The sequence below is a fragment of the Rhinopithecus bieti genome, unplaced genomic scaffold (genome assembly GCF_001698545.2).
Source record: "Rhinopithecus bieti isolate Rb0 unplaced genomic scaffold, ASM169854v2 scaffold_110, whole genome shotgun sequence".
Classification (NCBI taxonomy): domain Eukaryota; kingdom Metazoa; phylum Chordata; class Mammalia; order Primates; family Cercopithecidae; genus Rhinopithecus; species Rhinopithecus bieti.
In genome coordinates, this window is record NW_016803311.1 from 86,609 (window position 1) to 97,266 (window position 10,658).

Here is a 10,658-nt window from a genome sequence, read left to right on the forward strand (position 1 = left end):
GCATATTCAAAATTAAAATTATAAGCAAAATCATTACAAATACAGTAAGCTTGCTATTCATGAAACTTAGTATAAAGCAGACCATAGAATTGTCTATTAAGAAACTCAATGCCTAAATGCCAAAATATCTAATTTCACCATCTCATCTTTTTAAAACACAGTCCATGGCATAGACCCTAAGAATATGCTCACAAAGCTCCACTTCTAATTATCTACTGGACAGATTATGAAATACATTCAAAATAAACCTATCACCATCTGCTATCAACATATTTAAGCGTCATGTAAGTATCACTAAGTATCAGAGACTGAAAGCCCCTCTAAGTACAACACGATAATAAATGTTCAGTTTTTCTCTTGCAAATAGTGTTTGTTCTATTAATTCTGGGGTGTGGATCTTAGCTAATCTGTAAAACTCCAGGAAAAAAATTAAATGAGTTAATGGAATACATATAATATGTTCATTTATCGAGCACCAACTAGATTCAATTTCCTATAGCACAATTTCCCACTTTCGTCTGATCACAAAAATCATCTTAGAAACTTGATAAAAATGCCCAATCAGGCCCACCTCTGGAGATTGATTCGTGGGTCTAGAGTGGAACCTGTGAATTTGCGTATTTAACAAATGCCCCAGGAGGTTCGGAGAATCAGGTAAATTTGAAAACTTGCACCACCGTGCGCCACCATGCCTGGCTAAAGACATCTGTCCTAAAGACATCTTTGGTCTTTCTCTCAACGTTAACATTTAATCAGTTGTCAAGACCTACTGATTTTCAGTCTCTCTTACCTGGAGGACATAGAGGCACAAAAGCTGGATGAGTTGAAAATAATGGTAAGAGGAGAAATGGGAAGTCAGTCACGTCGTCATTCAAGAAGGTCAAGGACTACTGAAATTTCATAGCCGAAGATGGACTTCCATTTAGTCTAGTGCATGTCTTCTGATAGGTTAATAATGTCCCTTTTACAAAATTTACATATTTATTCAAAGTCACACAATTCATCAGTGGTGGAAGAGAGAAATTAGCTTCTAGGGAGTGTGCTTTCCACAACCCTAGAGAGCTTACCAAACATTCTGAAAATGTTAATAGGCTTCTGAAAAACACAGAACGCAATAGATTTCAAAAGATGAGAAATAATGCACCCTTTTAAACACCTGATGTGTGTGGCTGTGGAGAGTTGGCCTCACCAAAATGCCAGCCTGCCATAAAGTTACAGCTGAAATGCCAGGCATGAAATAGAGAACCAAATGGTGACGCAACAGCCCCTGCAGGACTCTATGAAGGGGGAGGAACCCTGGAAGCAAATGCTTGTCAACTTCACTGGGTCACCATGAAAATACAGTAAGATAATTAAAGTATGTAATAAAATATGTAATAAAGTATGTAATAAATGCTCAGGTAATCCTTCCACCTATTGGAAATTCTAACATTTACTAAAAAGGGAACAACTCAGTACATGATTAAATGGAGGAGCATTTTGCCTAACAGGGTAGCTCTGAACCTTTGTTACACATTAAAATCACCTGGGAGCTCTTAAATATCCATATGTACCTCAGAATGATAAATCAGAATCTCTGAGGAATGGGCCCAGGCATCAGTATCTTTCACACAAACAAGCAGAGGTGGATCCTTTACCCTCTCCTAAAGAACTGTCACAAAGGACAGGCCACCTGGAAGGCAGTTTAAGAGCAGAGGAGAAATCTAGTGGCACATGTAACACTGTGATTAATCTATTACTTGAGATGCTTTCTATGTTGAAAGTCTGGAATTCTGAACATTTTATTAGGTAAGAGATCCAGTTCTCCAATGTCACAGCCTCTATAATTTGAATAATAATAATAAAGGAGCACAACAATTCACTTATGATACCCAACAAAAGACTGCAAGGATATGCTGGGGCACGGAACCCAATTAGGGTTTAATAAGACAGGGTTTATGGGTGAAGCAATCTAGTTCCCAATCTTTCTTCTTAAAAATCTACAAATTTTTAGATGTAGATGTGTCAAGGAAAGACTGTTAAAGCTTGAGAGGAGATAGAGCTCAGTGTTCACCGGCTTCTGAATGCAAGTTAAACAAATATCTCCACCCAGGAATTTCCCATTACTAAGGGTTAATCACCATTACAAGGGCATACAGTCCTTTAGAATTCCTCTCTAATCCAATCCTGTAAAACTTCACTTAAGATGATGATGGAAACCAAGATTTGGGCCTCCAGCCAAACAATCTATATTACATTAAATAAAGGATGTCACCACCCTTCTCAAGGTTGGGCCAGCAGTTATTTAAAAAAAAAAAAAAGGGCACAGTGGCTCACGCCTGCAATCCCAGCACTTTGGGACGCCAAGGCAGGTGGATCATTTGAGGTCAGGAGTTCAAGACCAGCCTGACCAACTTGGTGAAACCCCGTCTCTACTAAAAAACACACAAAAAATTAGCCGGGCATGGTAGCATAGTCCCAGCTACTCAGGAGGCTGAGGCAGGAGAATCGCTTGAACTCGGGAAGCGGAGGTTGCAGTGAGCCAAGATTGCACCACTGCACTCCAGCCTGGGTAACAGACTGAGACTCTGTATCAAAAAAAAAAGAAAGAGAAGAAAAGAAAAAAGATAGAAAGAAAATGAAGCCAGGAGTTTGAGACTAGCCTAGGCAACATACTGAGACCCCAACTCTACTTTAAAAAAAAATAAGATAAGCCAGATATGCTGACAGGGGCCTGTAGTCCCAGCTACTAGTGAGGCTGAGCCTGGAGATGGAGGTTGCTATGAGGCTACTGGGGCTACTGGGGAGCTTGAGCCGGGAGATAGAGGTTACAGTGAGCTATGATTGCCACTGCACTCCAGCCTGGGCAAGAGAGTGAGACCCTGTCTGAAAATATATAAAAATATAAATAAATTTTTTAAAGATGGTCTTTAACCAGAGTCAGGAGTTTTCATAACATATTAATATACAATACAAGGAACACTAGATTAGAAAATGCTCATTCAGCTATTTTCCTTGTACAGTGGGTCTAACTTGTGCTTCATGCACTTACACAACAGTTTTTGAATATTTATATTGTACAAAGCTTTTTGCTCAAGGAACTTTTGGAGGACAAAACTTTAAAGCGATTTCATATCTGTAAGGCTCAGTGAGATTATGTGGCAAGAGTGGGAGGGACACGATTTCTAGCAGTGACGTCTAGAAGTCAACAGGAGGAGGTGAGGAGGTGGTCAATCTCACCTATATATTTATTCGGGATGCTCTCCTACCCCAACTCCTTAGGGTGCTACACAATCTCTTTGTATTCACAAGTAACCTCTGGCCAAGAGTGGAGGGAGTGGGGACACCACCAGCCAGTAAACTTCTCCTAATTCTGGAGACAACTTCCTGTCAGCTGGTCCCTAAAGGCTGGCTGCTTCCTGCCAGGAGGTCACTTAGCACATATTCATCTTTCTTCATGAGGCAGACAGTTGCTGATTCTTTTTTTTTTTTTCTTTTTTTTGAGCCAGGGTCTCACTCTGATTGCCCACACTGGAGTGCAGTGGTGCTGATCATGGCTCACTGCAGCCTCAACCTCCCAGGCTCCCACGATCCCCCCAACTCAGCCTCCCAAGTAGCTGGGACTACATGTGCACACCATCACGCCTGGCTAATTTCTGTATTTTAGTAGAGCTGGAGTTTCACCATGTTGCCCAGGCTGGTCTCAAACTCCTGGACTCAAGCAATCCACTCACCTCAGTCTCCCAAAGTCCTGGGATTACAGGCGTGAGCCACTGCGCCTGGCCAGTTGCTGATTCTCATTGTGCTACTGATAAGGGACAGAGGAAGACAATTCATCTTCCCTTGGACCCCAGGTACACACAGTCCCCCTTCCCACACAAATACAAACATGAAGAGAAGAATAAAAGAGGTACAGGCCTTGACAAGATCACACTGACATTATTTCCACCCAACAGTATCTCCCACAAAGCGTTGAGGAGGAAAAATAAGAAACTCTTATTAAAATTAGTCCATCTTATTGGAAGGCCCAGTAAGGTAGGTAAATGGCATAAACTCTCATGAGTTGGTCACTATGATAGTTGCAGCTATCTGTCTAGACCCATGGTCCTCAAGCTTTTCAGCTGACAGCCCACTTCAGAGTGACAAACTACCAGGTCTGTGTCTTCCTAACAACTGTTTCTCTGTCTACATGTGTTCCACCACAAACCCTAGAGAGAAATAACAGTGAAAAAAAATTCTGTAAAGTGAGATATAACACCCAGATTAAAATGTAAATACAAGAGCACTGAAAATGTATGCACATGTAACAAACCTGCACATATACCCCCTGAATCTAAAATAAATTATTTAAGAAAAAAGAAAATGGACCCACAAAAACTTGTATAAGAATGTTCACAGCAGATTTATAAATAGCCAAAAAATTCTATCAACTGATGAATGGATAAACAAAATGCAATATACCCCTACTATGGAATATTATTTAGCCATAAAAAGGAATTAATACTGATACCAGCTACAATATGGGGGAACCCTGAAAATGTTACGCTAAGGGAAAGAAACTAGATACAAAAACACCACATATTAATCCATTTACATGAAATACCCAGAAAGGCCAGGCGTGGTGGCTCACGCCTGTAATCCCAGCACTTTCGGAGGCCGAGGTGGGTGGATCACCTGAGGTTGGGAGTTCTTGACTAGCCTGACCATTGGAGAAACCCCATCTCCACTAAAAATACAAAATTACCCGGGCGTGGTGGCACATGCCTATAACCCCAGTTACTTGGGAGGCTGAGGCAGGAGAATCACTTGAATCCGGAGGCGGAGGCTGTGGTGAGCCGAGATCACGCCATTGCACTCCAGCCTGGGCAACAAGAGCGAAACTCCATCTCAAAAAAAGAAAAAAAAAAATGGAAGAAATACCCAGAAAGGGCACAAATGCATAGGGACAGGAAGTAAATCAGTGGTTGCCAGGAGCTGGGAGGAGTGGGAAATGGGTTATGACTACGAATGTGTATAGAGTTTGTTTTGGGGGTGATGAAAATGTCGTGAAATTAGATAGTGGTGATTATTACACGACTGTGAATATACTAAAAATCACGGCATTGCACACTTTCAAATACGAATTTTACAACTGAAACTATATCTCAACTCATTTTAAATGGTAAATTTTGTGGTATATGAATCGTATCTCAATAAACTGTCATTTTTTAAAAGGGCAGGCAGGCCAAGACACTACTCCAGATGTAAAGAAACTGAAGACACATGACAAGTAAATGTAGAACATGATCCTCAACCGGACCCTGTATGCAACACCAAATATTTGTGTCCCCACTAAATTCTTAAATTGAAACCCTAAGTCCACTGTGATAGTATCTGAAGGAGCGGACTTTAAAGAGTAACTAGGTCATGAGGTGGAACCCTCATGAATGGGATTAATGCTATATAAGGACCCCAGAGAGCAAGCTTTCATGGGTATACGATGAAAAACTGGTACTCTGCAACTCAGAAGAGGGCCCTCACCAGAACCAGACTATGCTGGCACTCTGATCTCAGATTTTTAGCCTTCAGAACTGTAAGACGACAATTTGTTATTTATAAGCCACCCAGTCTAAGGTTACTTGTTATAGCAACTCAAACAATCTAAGACTGTACTAGACAGTACAATGCTATGTAGAATGTTGTTGTGTCAACTTACAGGACTGAAATACACGTGTGGGCTGGTTAGAAGTATTAAATCAATGTCAGATTTACTGGGGTTGACAACTGTACTGTGGGTAGGAAACTGTCCTTGTTCTTTGGAGACCTGCTGATGTGCTTGGGGATAGTGGGCCATGATGTGTGCAACTTATAGTTTGGAAAAATATATCATATATAAATATGGAGAAGGCCGGGCGCGGTGGCTCACGTCTGTAATCCCAGCACTTTGGGAGGCCGAGGCGGGCGGATCACAAGGTCAGGAGATCGAGACCACAGTGAAACCCCGTCTCTACTAAAATACAAAAAATTAGCTGGGCGCGGTGGCGGGTGCCTGTAGTCCCAGCTACTTAAGAGGCTGAGGCAGGAGAATGGCGTGAACCCGGGAGGCGGAGCTTGCAGTGAGCTGAGATCCGGCCACTGCACTCCAGCCTGGGCGACAGAGCAAGACTCTGTCTCAAAAAATAAATAAATAAATAAATAAGGAGAGAGAGCAAGTAATAAAACAAAGGGAGCAAACTGGTAATAGTATATGCTGTTCTTTTATTTTTTCTTTAAATTTAAAATTATTTTCAAACAAAAAAAAAAGTAAATAAAGGCCAGGCGCGGTGGCTCAAGCCTGTAATCCCAGCACTTTGGGAGGCCAAGACAGGCGGATCACGAGGTCAGGAGATCCAGACCATCCTGGCTAACACAGTGAAACCCCGTTTCTACTAAAAAAAATACAAAAAACTAGCCGGGCAAGGTGGCGGGCACCTGTAGTCCCTGCTACTCGGGAGGCTGAGGCAGGAGAATGGCGTAAACCCGGGAGGCGGAGCTTGCAGTGAGCTGAGATCCGGCCACTGCACTCCAGCCTGGGCGACAGAGCGAGACTCCGTCTCAAAAAAATAAATAAATAAATAAGTAAAATACACATAATCTGAGATCCAGAAATTCTACTTCCAATAATTTGTCTTATATAAATACTTGCCCAAAAGTATATTATGTGAAATATTTTTCCCTGTAACATGTTTATAACTGTAAAAAGAAACAACCTCAAAGTTAATAAGTGATAAATTGGCTAAACATATTATATCAATGTAGTATATACCATATGGACATGTAAAAAGAGAGATGTCTATCTGATACAGAACGACTTCCAAAAATATCTTTTGTGAACAGAAAAAAAGAATTGGTTTATCCCTAGGAAAAAAAGCAATGAAAAACTCAAGAAGCCTAGGAATGTTTGGATTTGGTTAAGAAAGAATCTATGTCTATTCCACTTGTTTATGGGTCCAGTTATTTGTAATATAAATAATTATCTCCCTTACAGCATTGATAATACAAGCTTTACAAATGAAAAAGGAAACTAATACAATCTTGTAGGCCATTTACTCCTATGGTTAACTCGAAGCACTTAAAATAAATTTTGTAAAACTCAAGTATAACATATATGCCAATAAGCATACACAAATCATGAATGTACAACTCAAAGAATTTTTATAAGGTTAACATACTCATGTAACCACCATCCTGATCAAGAAATAGAAACCCACCTGTACTCCGGAAGTTGGCTTCATATGTCTTCCTATTACTAATCTCTCTCCCCAAAGGTAACCACAATCCTGACTTCTTATACCATGACTGAGGTTTTGCCTGTTTTTGAGTTCTTTTGTGTCTGAAATGTTCTGTACAAAATTATGTTCATATCCATGTTGTAAGTAGCAAGAAGTTTTTCATGTTCACTTCTACATAGTATCTCACTGAATATACAACAATGTATTTGTCTATTCTTCCACTGATGGACATGTAGGTTGTTTCCAGCTTGGAATTACTGTGAATTGTGCTGCTATGAACATTCTTGGGCATGTCTTTTGGTGAGCCTAAGTACACATTTCTGCTGGGTGTACACCTAGGAGTGGGTTGGCTAGGTTAGAGGCATGATGAGTATATAACACTTTAGTATAATAGATACAACCAGTTTTCCACAGTTATTCCAATTTACCATTCCAGAATCCATACATGAGGGTTCTAGTTGCTCTACATCCATGCTGATACTGGTATTTTCAAGTTTTTGTTTGTTTCTCAATTTTAGCTGCTCTGGTCAGTGTGTAGTGGTAATTTACTGTGGTTTCATTCAGCATTTTTTGATGACTAATGGGGCTGAATACCGCTAGAAGCTTTTCTCTTTTAACCTTTCGTATTGAGAGCTACAATTAACCTATAATTTATTTTTGTAAATGAAGGGAAGCAAGGACCAAAATTAGTTTTCTTTTTTTTTTATACAGATAGGCAAATGACATAGGATCATTTATTGAAAGATCTTTCTTTCCACATTGCTGTAAAGTGTCATTTTAATCATAAATTAGTATCTACATATATGTGGGTCTGATTCAGGACTCTATTCTGTTCCATTGATCTATTTGTTTATTCCACACTGTATATTCAATAGTGTGAATCCTACAACTTTGTTCTTCCTTAATATTACCTTGACTATTCTTGCCATTTGCACTGCCATATGAATTTTAGAATCCACTTATATAAACTTCTATTAAAGTTTCAGGTCTCTTTCTTAGAATTATTACTACCAGCATTTGATATTTTTGATGCTATTATACATAGCATCTAAAAATTTCATTTTCTGATTACTGTTACATAGAAATACAGGTTTTGTACAATAACCTCACATCCAGTAATCTTACTAAATTGATTTTTACTTTATTTTATTTTGAGACAGAATTTGAGACAGATTCTCACTGCACGCCACACTGGAGTGCAGTGGCGTGATCTCAGCTCACTGAAAACCTCCGTCTCCCAGGTTCAAGTGATTCTCAGCTCGATGCCTCAGTGTCCTGAGTAGCTGAGGCTACAGGCACACACCACCATGCCCAGCTAATTTTTTTTTTTTTTCAGTAGAGACAAGTTTTCACCATGTTTGCCAGGTTAGTCTCAAACTCCTGACCTCAGGTGATTCGCCTGCCTTGGCCTCCCAAAGTGCTGGGATTACAGGCGTGAGCCACCACACCTGGCCACTACATTTATTCTTAAAGTATTATTTTTTAACTTACATAAAGTAAAATTAATGTTTTTTGGTGTACGGTTCTATGAGTTTTGACCAAATGTACATGGTAATGTAACCATCACCAGAATCCCAAATGCAGAACATTTCCATCACTCCAAAAAATTCAAAAACAAATCATGGTCAAATCTTAAGTTACCCTATAACAGATAAGAGAATACATGGATAAATAAAATCTAATGATATCCTATAAGCTATGATCTAGCCAAAACTATATGACAGCTTCAGTCTCATTTCCTGGCAAATCTTTCCCCACCAGATTCAAAGCAGGTAAGAGAAATGGTAACCAAATCACAGTTCCAGAGCCATAATGTACCAATCTGATATTTAACTTGCGGATTCTGAGGTATCTGAATGGAAAAGAACTTGTTATAAGTGATATTGATGTAATAACAGTAACATCATGCACTTTTAGAAACCCAAATGAAATTACACTATAAAAATAAGTTGTATTTCCCATGCAAAATAAATGGATAATGAAAACATCTGAGAGTTCTTTATACAATGTATAAATTTGTGAAATGCTATCATGGGGGGGGAATTCTACACCCTCTGGATAATGATTATGTTAATGAATTCTGGTCTACTAATGATCACCCATAGGTCTGTTTTATCTTTTTTACTTTACCTGTGTTTGGTGGTTGTTTTTTCACAATTAAATGACCAGCCTATGCTCAGAGGGAGGGATGGTGATAAGTAGCCCCAAAGGGCCTAGACGTATTTTGCAATGAAACTGTCATAGTGCTACCAAATATATTTCAATCCTTGAGTTCCTGTATAACTGAGGTTAAGAATGAATGAACAAGGGTGGCTCTGACCATTATGGCAACTTTCCACAATGTAGTTCTTTGAAGCTGCCCCAGTCCCTCCATTACGTCTGCTGTTTACACACTCAGGTGTTTTTAGTATCTTGTAGGAAGGGACTGGTAATGGTCCATCAAGACCTGGCAATAGGCCAGAAAGCAATAGAGATGTCACAAGATGGTCAAGCACAAAGACAACACTAGATAGATACGCTGTGTTCTAGTGTAAGCACTACCAACATCTCATGCATTCTGAGTCACCCTACATATTGCTCACCCATTCCTATTTGGTTTACTGGATTCTGCTTATTTACTTTATTTCTCCTATAGTACTGTCAGCATGAGAACATTTTAAGTCATGGCACCATATGGCAATAATATATAACTCCATAACTAAAATAAGCTCCCTAAAGACTGGCTATCTGTTAGATACTATCTATAAGACATGAAAAATTAAAAACATCAGGGCTTGAAACCTAAAAATAATTATATCTTAGCAGTACCCTTAAACCTCAACCACAATCACATTATTTCTTACCTTTAATTACTATTATGATATCATTGTCTATATGACAGCCATGGACAAGGAATAAATAAATTGGTTGAGAAATATTTCTTTTTTCTTTTCTTTTTTTTTTTTTTGAGACGGAGTCTCGCTCTGTCGCCCGAGAAATATTTCTTTAAACCTGGCATGAAAATATAGCTGTTCTTAACAGAAATAAAAATTCACTGAATTTGGACTGGTGCTTTTGTTTGCTCTACGTATTTAAAACAATTAACAGGCCAGCGTGGTGACTCATGCCTGTAAGCCCAGCACTTTCAGAGGCCAAGGTGGGTGGATCACCTGAGGTCAGGAGTTCGAGACTAGCCTGGCCAACATGGCAAAACCCCATCTCTACAAAAAATACAAAAATTAGCTGGGCGTGGTAGTGCCCACCTGTAATCCCAGCTACTCAGGAGACTGAGGCAGGAGAATCGCATGAACCCAGGCAGAGGTTGCAGTGAGCTGAGATAGCACCACTGCACTCCAGCCTGGGCGACAGAGCGAGACTTGGTCTCAAAACAAACAAAAAAAGCAAAAAAAAAAAAAAAAAAAAAATACACTGAACTTTTCACTTTTACTT